A 19,169-nucleotide genomic window follows, 5' to 3' on the forward strand; every position below is an offset into this window, starting at 1 on the left:
CAGAGGCTGGATTACATGTTAGCCTTCTGTCTACATAATGTCAACATACACACACGCACACACACACATGTTTATCTTCGGTTTGACCTGAAAAATCATTTACATTCAAATTGTGAACCAATTTGTGGGCTTGGGCTTCTGCCAGCAGTGCGTCACAGGTCAATTATCTTTCAAAAGATAACAGCCGACGTCTCTTCCTCTTATTGTGATTGTAATTTCCTTTACATTGATTCGCACCAAGTGAACAAGATTTACTTTGAAGGGAAACAGGTGTAATAATAGGGGCTAATCTACATGTCACACATGTTTGGCTTTTATTGTGCGGTTCTGCTGACTCAGGTTGGATGAGCCGAATCAAAGCAGCTTCAGATTCAGTGACTCTGGAGATTTGGCAGGCGGAGCGTTTCCAGAGGCTCTGAACTGATCAAATGGGTTGGTTGATTTATCAGAAAGAAACATAAAATCCTGTAGTTTGTAAATCTTTCAATCGCTTGCCAAACCTTCTGCCGTTTTAAGCAATTTAAAAGTGTTTGGGCCTTTTATAGGTGTCCCGCAAGCAGGCCGACAATGCAGTATGTGGCATCAAAATCTCACGGAAAGAGTGAGCAGAACAACTTATCACAAATGTAGTTTACAGATACAACGAATGTGCAGTTTTTTTTTTTATCAAGTTAAAAATGAACAGCTTCCATAACTTTTCTTCCCCTCCCAAACACAAAGCATGTGCCAAAGTTATTACTATAACTATTAATAATGGCAAATCAACTAGTAGTTTTCCCCCTCAATGGTAATCTGCTGATCAAACAATGGAAAATCTAATTTTCCTCTTCTTATCAGAAGATGCGGGAAATCATCAAAATTCTTTGAAACGTATCAAAACTGAAAAAATTCACTTTTTTGCTCTGTAAATGCAAAAACAAAATGTGATTTTCACAGGGGCTTGGTTTTGAGTTTATCTTTTTATCAAAAAGCGACTAGGAATATTTGATTTAAAAACTGCAATTATTTTTTAATACCTTTATTCTCTGTTGAAATTAAAAGCATCACCTCTACCAACCTCTATCAAGTTACCAGCACATTAATTTGTTTAAATAAAAATAAAACATAGTCAAATTAACCAGTGATTTATCTTAGAAGTAAAAAAGGAAGAAGAAAAAAAACACAAAAAAAACAGGAAATCCATGTTAGTCCTAAAAAGCCTGAGCCATGTATCCCCAATTATTATTTCAAAGAAACATCTTGCAGAGTTTTTCCAATAACGTTGAGATTTTCAAATCTTTTTACGGTTATATCACTTTTACGTCTAAGAACTGGACGCTTAAGTTCAACAATTCTTTCTACTGTTTGACACTGAAACTGCAATTCAGAACTTTTCTTTTTTTTTTTTTTTTTTAAGTTTCCAGCAACAAACCGTGGAGCAGCAGGATGTGGAGCCTACTGGCAAAACAAACCCAGGCATACTTGCCGCTGCTGTCCTGCACAGTCATGTGTGGAGGGAAATTCATGTTCAGGATATTCCTCTGCCATTTGCATGGGGAAAAATCCCTACTTCGTATTTGAGAAGTTCATTGCGCTGTTCTTCCTGCTGTTAACTGTAAGACTAACATACCCGAAGGTTTACTAAAATCTTGGCATACTACACATACACATAAAAAATATTCCTGAGAAGGTAAATCAGGAACTTTTCAGCGTACATGTAAAACACTTGACCCGGCCATTGACTTCTTTTTAAGAAGTTCCTGCTCTTTTTAGACACTCTGCCTTAATAATAAAAGTGATATACCGATCCATTATCTGAAAACATTTATCTTTGCAGGGTCACGTCAGAGGCGGGGTAACGCAGGAAATCATCAAAATTCTTTGAAAGAGTCAAATGCATTGTAATCCGTCATAAAGCACATAACATAGTCTTGTTCAAGACGCAACAGACAATTATCTGATCTGATAATTGTGAACGACCCATTTCTGATGCCACCCTGGGCCACCGCCCATATGATGCCCGTTAAAAGGCGTCCCATGTCTAGAAAGACAAAACTGTCATGATGGTACTCTGAAAGCTTTGCTTAGAAAAGATGTTAATATTTTCCTTCAAACGTTTTGTCAGTCTTGTCACTTGGCATCAAATCACTGTTTTGACAAAGTACCTACAACTGAAACACCAATAAATGTCAAAACAGAGACCGCTGTCCCGTATGCAGCCATCAACCTTTCAAGAAAGTATGCAAAGTATCAAACTTGGCTGCTTCAGAAGGCTTCACACTATTGCTTCATGCTCCTTAAGAAAAAGCAAACAGTCACAATTAAAACCCTTTTTGTTCGCTCTTCTCTTCTCTCTGGTTTTGTTATTAATGACATTGCCCCAGGCAGAGGGATCCAGTTTAACTGTCAGAATTGTTCCTCTCTGATCGTCGCAACGGTTGACGGACGGCCTGATAAAATTCCTTCGCTGCAGCTGGGTGTCCAAGGCGGAGCTTCATGAGGAAGAAACGACAGTGTCAGCCCAGTTTTAGTCACAGTCCAAAGGGCAGACGCTCGGCTTGAAGACAGCCAAACATCTTAATACCATTGTGAGTGCTTGCTACTGCAAGCAATGTGAATTTTAATGAGAAACTTACAAAAACAAAGAGAAAAAAATATATTAAATAAAAATAAGGAGGCCTCGCTGCCTGAATGGCGGCTGCTACTCCTTATGACCCCGAAGCTTAGAGCAGATCAGATCAGAGACGCTGCGTGACAGATGTCCACCCTGGTGCTCTGTTCCAGGCACGAGCACGGCTGGCAAACAAACCAAAGAAAGCGAGAAGAGGGTCAACATAGAGCCTGGATTGCATTCACACAAAAAAAGAGAGACAGAGAGAAAAGGAGGGAAATGTAAGTACAATCAAGGAAAGAGGAGCAGAATGAGGGTGTAAAAGGACGGTGTAGGGAAAACAGAATTCAGACATCACATCCTGCTGACTTTATCGCTGGAATGAGATCTGCTCTGCCATGTTTCCGTCAGTCAGCAACGAGTCGGGTCAGAAAGTGACACGACAGGTTTAGACATATCTCAAGCAGTTCCTGTCACTCTGACTGACTTGGAGGAGAAACGGAAGACCTCACGTGCACTAAATCACAACCAGACACGGTTATTGGAATCAGGGCAGAGTTATGGTTTCACAATCTAAAAAACCCTCCATCATACCGTTTTATCTCTATACTCAAGTGTCTCTGCTCAAGGTTATCATAAAGTGAGAATCTCATCGCAGCCCAAGCCTGATCACTAGCGAATTAAAACAATAAAACAAATTACAAATACACGATAAACTGTCTTCAGAGTTCCATATTTTTCCCAACTTGAACTGTAATAATTACCTCTCCTTTCAGTCCATTTTTATGTATTAATACAAAGTCAAGTTAACCACGCAAGTTACAGAGCGACAAAAAACTAAGTCATCATTCCGATCACAATACTTTACTTCCACTCCGAGGAGCAAAAACTCAGAAAAAAATCCTGATAAGAATAGAAGAGAGCTAATTATAGCATCACAGTGGTATGTCCAGAAACAAATGTGATTATCATCATCGTCAAGAAGGCACAAAAGAAACCTGCTGCTGCCACCCCCACCACCCCTCCTACATGTCCGCCACAATCCAATAGAGGGGCTTTTAGCCCTCGTAATGATTTCAAAAGTGACAAGTCAAACAGATTTACGGTGACAGCCTGAAAGGAAGCGGCATGAGCACCATTACCGCTCACGTGATCGGACCTCCTCGCCTCTCGCCTGCATCCTCCCCTCTCATCTCTCGAGCCCCTCCACCCCACCCACGGTTCGAGAGAAGAATGAGGCTGCTTCAAAAGAGGCCGGCAACAAGCCCATTTGACCCCCCCGCCCTCCCACCCTCTACCCAATCCCCCACCCACTCGCTCAACACAAGCCCCTTTCAAATGAGAGGGAAACCCTCCGCTCTGTGGAAGTTAGTTACTTAAAGCGACAGGCCACCAGATAACGATCTGGAGATGGAAAACTTGTGGCTCGGGATAAATGGAGATATCTCTGTGCAACTTAAAACACCATCACCCACAGTTTATCAGCTTTAACGAGCCGTGATCGAAAGGTGAGATCTTACAGCTTTTAACCAGACGCTGACAACTTTTCGGCTGCTGCTGTTGGCCTTTCAGTAGCCTTGAAACACGATTAAAATGGGAATTTATTTACCAAGTAGAGCAGTTACAGTGGAGAATAGGCAATTATTTATCTCATCCTATTCCAAGATGTTTTTATCCAACGTAAACATACAATAATCAATCATCTGAAGTTTGAAACTGTCCTCCACTTTAGGTTGGCTTATGGTTAAAAATCAAAATTGTGTTCATATTCAATGAAGTAAGAACTCCCAACAGTTTTAGTTTCAGAATGTTTGAACCAAAACCATAAACTTAGATGCACTTTTTTGACTTTAATAAAAAATTTTAAAAAATCAGATAGAGGTTAGACACATTTGCTTTGATAATCTCGTAGTTTAACTTTTCTGTTCGACTTAAAGCTAAAGCCTTTTATGTGTTTTATAGTTCTTGTGTAAATATAGCAATTACCAAATCGGAAAAGGCCTGATTGGTGCGTCTCTAATCCAAATGTGTCGTGACTGAAATAATCAACATTGGACTTGTAGAGCTTTGATGTTTGAGTAGCATCAGCTCCTCCGGGTGCGAGGGTGCAAGTCTGGAAGCCGAAAAGCACCTTTGCAGCGCCGAGCTTTGAAAACAGAGCTGCCCCTTACAGCCATCAGAGATGGCGTCAGAATGAGGTGAGCGGGGGACTTCTCAAGCTGCAGAGCCCCCGAGGCTAGGCAGATTCAGTTTCCACCATTCTGGCTCCAAAAACAAAGGAATTCCTGAGAAAATCAGGGCAGGACCTCACCCCAAGCAACCGCTGCTTCTCCTACACCCCACTCTCTCCCTCCCTGTCTCTCTCTCTCATACACAGACACGCACACAGTCAAACGCGCATAGTTCACATAAACACACAGCACGACAAAGGTGATTTCATGCCAACATCAATGAGGCACCCCTTCTCTCTTGTTAAACAATCATGTTAATTTGATATTCAGGGTGACGTGGTTGCAGAGACATGACACACAGAGGTGTGTGTTTGTGAATGTGTGTGCATAGGTAACGTACTGTCAGGTGATAATTCATACGTTCGAGTCTAATATCGGTTCCTGTTATTGTTGCTAACCAGCACAGACTTGCTCAAATAAGAGACACTTATTTCTTTATTTAGTAACACCCTTTAGGACTGAGGGTGAGGCTAGACGCAGAATGGCATGCTGACCCCCCCCCACCCCAACCGTCCCACACCTGAGAGCGTGTGATGTCCTCACATGGGCCTTTAACAATGTCAACACACGCCGTTCAGCTTCCACTCGGCGGGAACCGACATGTAAAGGTCGCAGTACGTCTGTGGAAGCGATACATTAGAGGTGTGTAACAACAGTGGCTGCTAGACATGATCTGGAATAATGAGCTGTAGTTTGGGTGAAAACTGAATGGTGTGTCGCATCCCGCTGCCAAGAGACAATGGGGTTGAGGAGACAACGTAAAATTTTAGTTTTCCAAATAAAGTTCCCACAAATCACAAACAGTGTCGCAAAGTCCGCTTATTACAAGCAACATTGGGCTTGTTTTTCTTTAAAGTCGCTTGCAAATCTTGTGAGTTGCGGTTTGCGTTTCTTTTGGGCTTGTTTTTGAACGTGAAGTTGCTTGCTTGGGCTTGGCTTTCTATCCCAGTAAAACCCCTTGATTATCTCGCAGCTGCCCACAATAAAGCGAAACACGAGTGGAAGATGTAGTCCGTTCTTTCCACGCCCCCCACCCCATTTCCTGGTTATCGCGCCTCGTCAAACCGAGTGGGGTTTGCCGAAGAAAGTGTCTTTCCTTTTAAACTGTTTAAAGATTAAGGTTTTTTTTCTTTTTAATTGTTTACTCTCATTTTGCTGTTTTGTATGCAAAATGCATTTTCGTTTGTTTAGAGTTTAAAAGCATAAGTTATTCAAAATGTTTTTATGGTAAAAGAGTCTAGCATAATTTTGTTGTTGCTTATGTATGATGCCATAATAAATTTATACATTTATGCTGTCTACAAGTGGCCTCTGTTTTACACAGCATGGTGGGCAATGATGGGAATAATAGCATTAAAATAAATGTTATTACCAACGGTGTTGCTCTTTTCAGTATCAAGTTATCAGACGTATTACGTTTTCCTTACCAAGTAATTCCCAGTACCGACAGTAAAATGCGGAGCTGAGGAGCGAAAAGAATCGAAAATGTGCTGTGTGTTGGATGAGGAAGAGTAACATAGTCACTGTAAACCAGTCCGAGGTAGACTGGACTAGTTCACAGTTCTTATGTGTGCAAAGAACTGAGCACACATAAACAAGGCAGACAGACAGAGAGAACCCCCTGACTGAGCCCAGATAATCTAATGTAGTGATTTTTAACTCAAAGTCATTTTTGTCTCAAATCTATATGTGAAAAGCAATTTTTGCCCCGGTAGCAATGTTGTTCATCATTTCAGCTGTAAGTATTTTGGATGTCATGAAGCACCTCTCAACATCACAAGCTTGAGCAAAACTAGTCACTGAGAATAATGTTGATGCTAGCAGTCGCAGCCTAAACTCAGCAGAGGTTAAAATAAGCGCAGCAAATAAAGCAAATGGGGTGACACTGTCCGAGAACATTTGAATATATATGGTGAAATTGTAGTAAGAGGGGATATATATTTAAATAGTTTTTTTTGTTATTGTTGCTTTTATTAAGTTCATTTTAAACTGCATGCTGAATCTGAAGCCTAAGTTTCAGGGTAATTATAAATTAAATATTTGCGTTTAAACTTTCTGCCCCACTGGGCAATGAATGTGGGGAGTGATAAACAGTTAACTTCATAAAATATCAATATCATAAGTCATCTTATTGTTGTCGTGTTTAGTTTGGACTAGAGAGCCTCAGAAATATTTAGAATAGAGTTAGACAGATTAGCCTTCTTCTGTCAGTACGACAATGAAGAGAGTTTATGTGAATTAACGATTTGATCAGATCTGGATCGACCTCGCCCTGCGTTCCTTAATCGTCTCCCGTAATTCATCGTTTCCACAAAGTGTAAGCAATAAAGACAGCTGGATATTATTTGCTGGTACAATCAAGTGGATAGATTTTGTGAATAGTAACCAAGAACGTTGTAGATACAGGGAGCTTCGCTGGTTTGTCAATAATATTTGCCAGATAATTAAACAGCCTTGGGAAGACAATGATAAACATTGTTTACAGAGGGCTGATCCCTGGCAAGCGCCAAGCTTTGTATCATCGCCATCTCCGGAAAACACACGATTACCCCGCTCTCATTACGGATATGATAAACGACGGATTGCGACACGTCTTCGGATTGCTGAGAGGACACAAAACGAGGGGAGGTTAGAAAAAAACAAAAAGGAGTGAAACACACTGCCCCTGTAGCAGAGGGTACAGGTTATCTGTGTTGTGCTGCAGATGAAGCAGGAGTCTTTGCACATCTCATACCAAAACTGGTAGAATTCAAACATATATGACGAATTCCAGCTTCCACTGTTCATTAATTCACTTTTTACTCATACTTCATCACCCCATGGCTTCCCCATCCCTCTCCCTTTCCGTCTGTGTAAAGTCAATTCCGTTGCCCACCAACCCGTCTTTCTTTCTATTTTTTATTTTTTTTATTATTATTATTTTCTTACGGTTGGTGTATCCACACAGAGGTTTAAATATGCCCCTTTATCTGAGCCGCCCAGGCGGGAAAATGAAAGGGATGGCGTTCCTTAGAACCCTGGGAAAGCGGCTGGCTCAGTTGCCAGTGTCGAAACCGAGGGGAGGGCACTGAGCGGGCAAACACACCACACACAGTAACACACTTTTCTGCCACAGAAAAGAGAAATTGGGAAGAAAAATAGTCTTAGTAAGGCAGTGAGGCTTATGATTATATGCCAATATGATTTAAGAGGCTCCCCATAACAACTATGACTGGACGGGGAAATTCAACAGCTAGTGTACATCCTTCTTCCTGCTTTCCAGAACTACAGGGCCTCAAATCCCCTTAAAATTTTGTCTCATTTTGACACATTACAACCACAAACTTCAATTTATTTTGAGGATATCTGAAGTGGTAGATGTCCAGAGTAGAGAATAGTTGTCAAGTGGAAGGAGAGTGATCGTTTTTTTTTTCTACAAATAAACATTTTTATTAATGAGTCTGAAATGTGCAGAGTGCGTTTCTATTCATCCCTCCTAAGCGAATCGTTTGTAGAAGCACCTTATGTTCCACTTAGTAAATACCCAGTTTCAAGTTAGAATGAGCTCTAGAGTTGGACTGAGCCTACAAAAAAAAACACACACAATGCAATTGAACCTCAACCATTCTATTGTATCTCTGGATATATGTTTATGATCTTTCTTTTTGCTACAGCTACAATCTCAAGTTGTTTGAAGCGCAGAAAAAGTTTTTCCTCCAAGCTGTTCATCTCCACATCAACACAGATCAGCTTTTGTGCTCCTGGTTTCATCTGACAAGAGCAACTTCTGTCATATGTTTTCAGTTGATGCTTCATTTGACTTTTGCTAAAATTTAAATAGGACTTCCTATAGGTTTCTTTTAACAGCAAAAAAATTAATAAAACAATAGTTGTCCCATATACAAATTATCTGTCCTGATCTTTGGATCTCTCCAGCTCCTCCAGCGTTGCCATTGGCCTCTTGGATGCTTGATGGTCAGAAATTGCTATATTGCTTCAATGACAAATTGGGTTAATTACGAAGGCTACTGATTGCACTGAATTGCCCGTTTACCCTAAGATACCTTAGAGTAAACGGGCTAACTACAAATGAAACTACACACTTATCGAGAGCGTTGTTAGTGATAATCTTTGAAAACTATCGATGTATATATCTTTCCTTCAGCTTATGAAGAAACCAAATACAATTAAGTTTGTAGTTGTCATAAATTAGTAGCTATGGCCTGTTCTGTCATCCATGGAGATCCATGTGAGACCAGACTGCATTCTCCTTTTAAAACCAATAAAGCAGGCAAACAATAATTGCCATTAGTAAATCTTTGTTAATTTACGTTGTCAGAAAGCAAAGACGCATGTCTCCCTTGGAGGGCACGTTGGAGACATTTTGACCGCCTTTACAGAATATCAGCCATCCCTGTGCATCGCCTGCGCATCCTCCAGCAGAAAAATCTGCATCAGCGTGCACTCCTGCCGACTAGACAAGGAGACTGTTTATAGCACAAATTATAACCACAGCATTGGGTGTTTTATTTTAGAAAAATGATTCATTACGGTCTTGGAGCTAGACAAAAATTGCAAAACGCTGTGGAAAGAGGGTAGCTGAAATAAATTCAAATCCTAGAAAAAAAAAAGAAAAAAAAAACTCCATAAAGATCTATTGCTGGTGCTGGTTTAAAAGCACAGCAGGTTATTGACTCCTGAATCCTGCAGGTGCAGAGGTTTTTCTGCCAGACTGGTCGGTTTGCTGCGCGAGCGGGAGGCAGGAGCTCAGTCCTGTGGGGCTGTCTGACAAACGGAGTCATGTGGGATACTGTTTAAGGCGTGAGCGCCTCTTGGAAGAAGCTGCAGCGGCTTGCAGGAATGCATCTGTAACTAAAGAGAAAAGGCAAATACAGACGAAACAGTAAACCCACCAACCCAGCGTGAGCAGGGACTAATTAGTGACTGTACTTACAATTCAAAGAAAGGGGGATGAGGAGAAAGGAGAAGGAGGGGATACACAAACAAAACACACACTCACACATACACCCAGCACACAGTTGGAGGATGAGGACAATGAGTTTGCTTAGCTTAAACGGGATTTACAAGCCAAACAGACACACGCCAACGCCACTCACTCAGACACATAATATTGCTTTTGTGACACGGCCCTTTTCTCTCTCTGTCAAACCAGCACACACTAGCTCAGCCCTGCTCTGTGCAGATTTCATCAATGGTCCCCCCCAAAAAAGTGAGGGAAATTCCTTATGATGGTGAGAAGTCCTTAGTGCAGGCGGTTCTGGTGGGCAACCAGATAGATAGAGGGAACATTTTGTTCCTCCTGTGTGTTCTTTGACTCTGACTGTTCCCATTGAGGCCGAGTGTCAGTTATGATTCAAGGACCCCGGTCTCTCTCCGGAGAGGGGAGGGAACAGGACGTGGCCATTGTGACATTCTCTGAATTTGTCATCAAAGAACAAACATACAGGAGACAGAGACAGGGTGGACCAGAAACTTTACTCTCCCCTTCCCTGTGCTCTGCTACAGCACTTTGCAAGACTCTGAATGCTTCCTGAGCCTTTTAAAATATGCCCCGTAACAACCACAAACTTCAGGGAACTTTATTAAAGTTTTATGTGATAGAACAATCTGTGGCTCCAGAGCCATATGTGGATCTTTAGCCCCTCTCACATCAGCTATTAACAAGTTTGGCTTAAAAAAATGGCTGGTTTTAGCAATTCTTCTGTCTGAATAGCCACATAAAAATTATGATTAAATTCAATGCAAGTCAATTTTAAGAAAAATATACAAAACTTAAAGAAAGAGCACTTTTTACTTTTATGTTTTTCTTTGTTCCGAAAGCTACAAAACTAATTGCTGTTATTTAAAACCTCAAAACAAAACACAGTAAATGTATGATATCTATAGATATAAGTTTTAAAACAGTCCAATCAGTTGTATGGCCCTGGATAAAATCCATTTGTAGAGGATTGGGTATAGGAAGGTCTCTTAGAGATGTAAAGTTTGCGGACCCCATTACAGACCAACACAAAGTCGGTGACAATGGTAAAGTGAACAAAATGAATGATAGAATGGCTCAGTCAAAGTCAGGATTTAAATCCGAGTGACATTCTGCTGTAAGACTTGAAACAGACGCTCTTCATTCAATCCATCTGAGCTTGATCTATCATGCAAACAAGTTCAAAGAATGGCTAAAAACTTCAGCATCTATGTGTAGAAAGCTGTGACAGACTCACCCCAAAAATATACACTGAAGTTTATCATTGTCACGTGACAAAAAGTGGAGAATTTAGAAGGGTATGAACACTTTTGCAAAGCACTGTATGTTCTTATTGTTTTTTTAAAAGGAAAAGAAAAATCACTAAAAAGGTCTCATTTCTCTGGTGTTGGCACCGTTCAAGGCTGAAGCAGCGTCTCGTCGGGAACATTTCGATTTAATGTTTTGTCTGCGTTAAACAGCGACAATTAATTTCAAGGTAACGGCAAGTTTACCGTGATATAGTCGTGGTTAAAACACAATTCGGAGCCTGCAGCTGGTATAATCTACTTCTCACAATGGACTTTAACAGCACCAGCACCCCACTCAGCACTCCTGGGACTCGTCTACAGTAGGTGGCCAAACAATGCCGCCCATCTCTCCATGAGGTTAAATGCCTTTCTAAGGGACTCAGCATTATTCACAATGACTCTGCCGCCCTCCTCCCACTGCCTTGCGAGTTCAAACCAGCCCTGCCTGAGCCATGAGCAGAAGACGGCGGTGAGGAGCACGCCGCCAAGGCTGAGGTTTCCTTATCCCGACGTCTAATCTTGGTCCATTTTGGCTTCCTGTAGGACGCTGATGTCATCACAGTCAGTCAGTGGGATGACTTATTCTGACTTATCTGCTGGCCGCTACATTTCTCGTGTATTAGTTGAACCGTGATTACCAGATTTTAACTGGACGAGGGAGCTTACCGGAGGCTTATTACGATTGGGAAGAATTCCAAGGTCTGACACAAGGGAAACGGGCTCATAAAATGCCTGTATTTTCAAAACAACACAATTTTTCTAATAAAAAAAAAAAAAAAAAGTAGAAAATGGTAAAATGCAAAGCAAAAGATCGACCTAAAACAAAAATAAAGCAAGATTTCAGACAAAAACAGAGACAGGCTGGCTTCCCCGCTGGACACAAGTGAGTGGGTTCATACTGAAGGCGAGACACAAGACTAAAAAGAATCTGTGTCAAGAAAAAAAAAAAAACTTTGCAAGCATTTTCACAGCACTTCTTTAAAACGGCTCAAACAGTGAGATGAAATGTCGCGTGGCTGTCAAAACATTGATTAGCGATCGGCAGGTTTTTAGCACGTTCAGCAGGCTGCAGCCGCACAGAGAGCAGCGAGGACCGTGTGTGACTTCAGTGAACTGCTGAGCAACAAAAAGCTAATTACTGCAACATGTGCAATTAGTTGTTTTCCTTGAATTCAAATTACCACCTCGCTGCTTCGCAGAGGGCTCAAAAGCCGGGGTTCAGGATGCTGTAGTGCCTCTGTGCACATTGAGCAGACGTGCCTGATGAATTGTGCAGGCGATTTATGTGCTGCAACTTGTAGCAACCTGACGTTATTTCTTGACACAAACATCTAATACTTCGTACCTTCGATGTTTACCAATATGGTGCTTAGAAGGGAATATTTTCTATTTGTCTACTTGTTTGGTGAGGAAACAAGTATGTGATTGCAAGCAAACCTTTATCTTCCTCATACTTAGCTACAACTTGCAGTTCTGTTGTGTTTTTATCTCAGGTTTCTATTAGAATTCCTGACTTAAATTTCACGGGTTTTAGTAATTTAGTAACAATCTGGACTTTTGTGTAAATCTTACATTACCTTGTTTGGTTTAATCATCTGTGCGCTTTGCAGACTACAAAATAACACAAATCTTTTTACTGAGCTCAACAGACTTTCATTGTGGAAGTTTTTACTGCAGGCACACTGAACCTTGGCTCCTTTCAGTGTCAGAAAGATGTTTATAAATGAATTCTTTATGAAGCACAAAAGATGTACAGATTTTCTAGAAAGAAAACTGTATTTTAGGTCAGGGAATTACATTTCTGCAGACACCAAAGATGCTCTGGGTTAGAGCAACTTAGCATGCCTGTTTCCTGGAAACAGACATAGAAAATATTGGATTAGTAAATATTGGGAGTCTTTTGAATAAACTCTGCAGGAAAAACAAACAGCGACTGCTGTTAGTAATGCTAATTATGCTAAATGCTAAAGACAGCTCAAAATGGCAACTCTATAATGGTTTCTGTTTTACTGAAATCGTGTTTTACTACTGAGGTGTGTAACACAGACTGCTCTGACACACGATGTGATGATGACGGTAATATAAATAATTAATGATCAGCCAAAGAATGGTTTCTTAAGACTTATTTTATGATTGCAATGGATGAAGTGCCAATCTTAACACATAATGGTAATTCAGAACATTTTCTTCCTAAATATTAAATTAGACACCATAGTTGTTTATTTGAAAATAAACACATTTTTTAAATTATCTTGCAAAAAAAATAACATCCCTTACATTTTTACGTATGAAGAAAAGAAAAAAAAGGTAATGAGCTATAATCTGTCTGGGAAAGGAAACACAGGGTTTCCCCCAGTGTGTTGTAAGCCTGGCGGGCCACCAGGTTTTACTTGTGCTCCCACCAGGCTTAACATTGCTTATTTATTTTTAAATGTTTGCATTTTTTAAGGCTTTATAGTTGGTGTTCAGATATTAATCTTCTGATCTTCCAATGACACATAATTATCAAGTGATATATTCAAATTTCCTATCAATTTTCAACATTTTTTAATTCAAAAACACAATGAGCCGCTGGATGAATGACTGCTGAGCACCCCAACCACTGGGCTTAGCAAGTTTTTTGAGGGAATCCTTGAAACATATGATGTAATTTTTCACATTTGTGTTTATCTTTATCCTTCTGTCCAATAATTCAGAGATTTCACGGTAATTGTAGATTTTCTGAGATACAGAAAAAGGCATTGCTCTACTTTTACATTTACAAAACAGGTTCAGTTTAAAACCCTGATCCAAAAATCTAAAAAAAAAAAAACAAAACAGAAAAATAATTTTAGTTTTGTATTTGTGTCTTTATTTGTGATTTTCTCATCAAGTTAGTAAACAAAACAACCAATGAACTAACAAGCTTATGATGATCTACATTAAATATATTTTTTAAATCTACATTTCAAGATAAAAAAAAAAGCCCTTTGTTTTTTTTTTTTCTGAAATTCAGAATACTATATTTTTGTTAATTTAATAGGGGAAAAAAAAGACTGTAGACTCCTACGTTTTCCTTTTCCATACTTATCCAGACTTGGAAAAAGATCAAATTGTATCCCAGACTTTGCTAGACTTTCCAAGCCCTGCGTGTTAAAGACGCGAGCGTTTCCCGCCGTATTTCCAGTGTGACCTCTTCACAGTCTGGCACTCTGGAGAGCCAGAGAATCCAACCTCACAGAGTCTGCCTGTATTTGCTCCCATCCGTTGAGCTTTTGAAAACATCCAAATTTGATTTCAGAGTGAGTCTACAGGAGACTTTAGCCTGTTTACTGAATCAGATGCTTCTCTGTCTTGTCTCACAGCCTGCCTGCCTGGCTGGTTGCAGAGAGGCCCCAAGAAGGACAACAGACGGAAAGAAAAGTTACACAGGCACACCAACACACACACACATTTCAAACCCTTGCAGATGACTTTAATTCCTCCTCCTCCTTTGTTGCCAATTTATTTGGTAACCCACTTTGAATGGATGCATCTTCGGTTTTCAAGTTTTTCTGGAATGAGTTACAACTCCTTTTGGTTCGTCAGAAGGAGGGTTTTAAAAGAGAAAGAAAAAAAAATCTGAACAGCAGCACTAATTAATGTGGTGCGCCTGACAAGTGTTGCTACTAAAACAATTTCATTACATCACCAATTTAAATTACAGAGGAAGGAGACACTGGAGGGTGCGCTCGTTCTTAGTGTGTGTTTACACACTTTCTTAGACAGACACAAAGAGGGAGTGGACGTAACGACATGAACACCTGCAATCCAATGCAACTCTTTTGCAATGAATACAACGGCAAATTCAAGAATTAGAGGCTTGTTGGTGAAATGTTCGGAGCTTTATAACTTGTATTTTTAAAATGAAGACAAAAACGTCTTCATCACGTTTTGTAAATTCGAAAACACTTTCAGACTGTTCACTGTAAAAGATATAGGCATTATTAGCATTTCTATAGGGTGAGGTATACCAATTAATTTTGTATATCAGAGCACTTGCACAAAGGTGTGACGTGAGGTTCACACCTACAAACTGAGGCGTTTGCAATTGAAAACAAAAAAGGCAGATGCTTCCAGATCCACCCACAAATGTAAATAGTTTTCAATCTGAAGGCACAATAACCACTGTAAAGTTTAGCTAAAGTGTTCCAATATAGTACATTAGGGAACGGCAGGTAATTATTATTATTTACCAGAAAAATAACAGATAGTTTCACTTTGCAATATTTAACCATCAGAATGACTTTTAAAATGTGTTAATTTTTTTAACAAAAACAGGAAACAGAAAGGAATGTGCTCTGTTTAAAAAAAAAAAGATCATCACAACAAAAACACAAAAATTTTAATTAATCAAAAAGATCAATATCATTTTATTTACAGATCCCTCATCAGAAAGTGCTTTGCAACTGTTCGAACAAAGAAACGAGAACGCAAAACATCAATCCTGCCAAAGCCGCTAACACAAATAAACTAATGATTATTAGACAACTAAAATAAGCGCCATGTAAACTACAGAACAGATTAAACAGAGTTTTAAGGGGGGGAAACGGCAGCAATAAATGTCATAAATAAAAAAATTAAAAATGTAATGAAAGCCTTCAATTGTGAAATACTATAAAACTGCCATCTAGTTTTAAGACTTTATGATGAAATCTAAAAACTAGAACATGCACTCTCCGCCGCCCTGATCTTTTGAGTAACGATAGAAAAAACAGGATAACAAACAACCAAGCAACAGAAATAAACTCACCAAAAACGATTACATAAAATTTCTCTACAGCTGTGAAAAGGCATTGCATGTAGCACAACAATGAGGTTAACTAGGGCCATGATAGCTTTACTTTCAGATTCAGCTAAACGGCATGTAAACTTATCCATCAGGTTTCCGAGCAGAGTGCTGACTCCGGCTGTCACAAACAGTTCACTTGCACTGTCCCAACTTGGTCTTTTCAAGACTCCATGATATTTCAGTTTTCTCACAGACACTTTTTTTATATTATCTGACAGTTTGAAAGAAGAATATTTGCCTTCTTTTGTTAAACAGAGCGTAACAGCACTGTTACAAGCATTGTACTTAAAATGATGTCCTATGTTTTGCAGAGTATAACAGCTGTTGAAAACCTGCACTTGAAGAACTAAAACCCACAAGATCATCTTCATACATAACGTGAGTAATTTCCAATAAATCATCCAGTAAATTCTTATAAACACAACAACAACAAAAATAGGTGGGCATGAGATTATAAGGATATAACTAATTAAACTTTGCTTGCTTCTTTGGACAGGATTTTACATTTTACAAGTATGTACGTATTATATTGTATATTTGTTGTAAGTATACTGGTTAACTAAAAGAAAGTATATTTTAAATATCTGTAACCTGAGCTTATTTATCAATAAGATGGATTTGGAAATATATTTTTGCATCAGATAACAAGAATTACAATGGATGTATGTTGATGTGTGCTGCAGGACCAGTAGCTATTCTCATATCCTCTTGTTTTGGGGTTTTTGTTTTGTTTGTTTACAGGAATTATCAAGTACAAAGGGGTAGGGGCTAACGGTAGGAAACGGGATTCAGGCTAAGAATACAAGCGCTACATCACCCTGTCCTAAACTTCAGCTGTCCTGTAGCAGGCTGCAGGGTAATGAAAGAGCAGCAGTCTCCACCTCCTCCTCCCTCTCTCTCCAGCCATCCCTCCTCCCATCCTGAGCTCCCCCCTCTCTCTCTCTCTCTCTCTCTCTCTCTGTGCTGCGCTCTGCCCTGGCTGGCCTCACATCCAGACGGCAGGAATTTAACGGGGAGGGTCTGCCAGACTTAAGACACAGGGCTGCAGGCTGAGACCAAATGAGGCACTGCTGGTTACCAACACAGATACTGATTTTGGGTTTTGTGCAGCGCAAACAGGATGTGCAAACCAGTCTGTGGAGAAGGATCAAGGGTGGGTGTGCGCTGCAAGATTTCAGAGTGGGCACCAGCTTTATGGCCATCTGGACACTGTCTAACTGTAATATTAAGGGTACAATAAATACGCTTTATTATTTATCAGCTTGAACAAATAATTTTAAAAAAATGGATTTGAAAAATGTTGCAAGAAGGACTTTGATCCCAAATGTCCTAATTGACCTCCTGCTGGGAGATTCTGAAATTCATTCAGTAAATAGTGTCATGCATTCAAACCGAAGTGCCAAACATCACAGAAGCTGCATGACAGGTGTTGTATAACACAGCAGAGAAGGAGTAACACTTGGACATGCCAGCTAATTGCATTACAACAGGTAGCCGATAATAGCCTTGATGGGAGTCAACAAGCCCAGACACACGGCTGACTGTTAGCTAAGTGACATACATTCAACCGAGCCATCAGCTGATCGACCGAGAAGACACATTAACACACACACACACACACACACATAAAATAAACCTGCAGCCACTCTCTTCCGAGCATATTTCCACAGCACTGTCCGAATGCAGTCACCTCCTTTTTAAAACAATCCCAATAAACGTTGCCGCTTCAGCGCAACTCGTTCGCACGGTGTTTACATACAATGGAGGAGGCAGTCTGGCTATTAAAGCGCTCCGTCGCGGCTCACGCAACCAGAATTTGCCCCCTTGACACCAGTTCACCAGCGGCTGTTAAAAGGTTTCCCGGAGGTCAGCCTATTGTTAGCAGGTAGTGGCTGTCCAGAAGCCCCACGTCCAGCATTCAAACCTCGCTTTGCAACAATAATTTAGGAGAAAATAACCAGGCGCGAAACTTACTTTCTGCTCGAAGCTGAGAGGCAAAGCCGCGTATTGTTCCTCCACGCCGCGTGTTTACGGCGCTCCGCTCCTTCGCTCCCTTCACTTCACAAAGACGACGTGAGAGAACCCCGAAGACGGTGTGACTGACTGACTGACTGACTGAATCAACTACCGTAGAGCACCGCAAGTTGAAGTGTCAGATTACACTGGCTATTCAGTTACCAGAGAGCCGTGCGCGGTGGTGGGAGGAAAAAGGCGGCCTAGATTTCCTGCGGAAGGACACCAGTGGTTAGACGTAATAGTAACATTATAACAATACCTCTGCTGGAAATATGCCGTAATTAACTTCTGTGACCTGTTTCTTCATGCACATATTTTTCAGCCATATAATTATTATTATTAGTAGAAGTAGTAGTAGTATTACTACAGACATAACATTTGTTAGTGATATGTATTTATAAATAGGCCTATATTTATTGCTTTATATCTTTATATCTTGGTTTTTACCTGAATATTCTTTACTTGTAATTATTTAGTCATTTTAAAGACACGTGTATATTTAAATGTTCAGGTTCATCTGAAAATTAGCTGAAAAGCTAAGTACTTTTTTCTATTTTTTCTATTTTGGACATGAATTGAATACAAAAATGTAGCAAAAAAATGAGCAATGGAAATTTACAATAGTTTTCAGTTGTCTGTTAAATGTTGCATTTGACTGTTTTATTTTTGTTTTGTATCGTATTTTATTTGTTCAAAGTCTGGATTACTCCTATCAAGATATCAACATTTCATATTTTTTTGTATTTATGTTTTTGCTTTTTAGCTACATTTGGTATTACATTATTTTTGAAATATATATATTAAGGCATTTGTACACTCAATCTGTGTACACTCAAAATACTATTAAAACAAAGTCTTTTGGAGCATGATAGTCAAGAAACAGCCGTACATAAATGATTATAAATGCGCCCACAAGAAAGGTTATTTTGGCGTGTAAATCTTTGCATACTGGGCTCCGCTCCAGCAGCTCCATACGCCGGTTTCCGTGTTTTGCTGGCGGCCGTCCTCCTGTGGAAGCCTCCGAATAACAAAGACGTGTTTGAGAGCAGCGGCAGGCTGGGCTGAGCGCTGACGTCAAGGAACAATGTCTCTCCTCCCGACACGCACGCACCCTCGCGCACACACACGCGCACGCACGTTAGCACGCAATCTCTTTACTTCCCCTGTGTTCCCAGTCTGGCAAGGCTGAACTGCCCCAGAGGGAGGGCCGCTCAGCTCGCAGCGCATCAGATAGAATCATTGACTCTTCATGCGG

At 40.2% G+C, this 19,169-nt stretch overlaps 1 protein-coding gene and 1 long non-coding RNA gene across 6 annotated transcripts in view; one reads left to right on the forward strand and one right to left on the reverse strand.

Annotated features, from left to right (window-relative positions):
• zmiz1a (zinc finger, MIZ-type containing 1a) overlaps positions 1-18,075 on the reverse strand; it is a 124,733-nt gene extending 106,658 nt beyond the window's left edge. For 2 of the 5 annotated variants that reach the window (XM_008429481.3, XM_008429478.3), the window contains exon 1: positions 17,873-18,073. The gene's annotated coding sequence lies outside the window, so the exon portion shown is untranslated. Of the gene's footprint in view, positions 1-17,872 lie in introns of all 5 variants that reach the window. The other 3 variants (XM_008429483.3, XM_008429479.3, XM_008429482.3) reach the window with 3 other exon arrangements.
• LOC103476830 (uncharacterized) lies at positions 14,431-17,616 on the forward strand. The gene is made up of 3 exons (XR_001777366.2): positions 14,431-14,490; positions 16,210-16,276; positions 16,640-17,616. It is a non-coding gene; the product is annotated as an uncharacterized LOC103476830 (long non-coding RNA).
• Positions 18,076-19,169: the final 1,094 nt, after the last annotated feature.

This window comes from Poecilia reticulata, chromosome 15 (assembly GCF_904066995.2).
Source record: "Poecilia reticulata chromosome 15, P_reticulata-male-v2, whole genome shotgun sequence".
Taxonomy (NCBI): domain Eukaryota; kingdom Metazoa; phylum Chordata; class Actinopteri; order Cyprinodontiformes; family Poeciliidae; genus Poecilia; species Poecilia reticulata.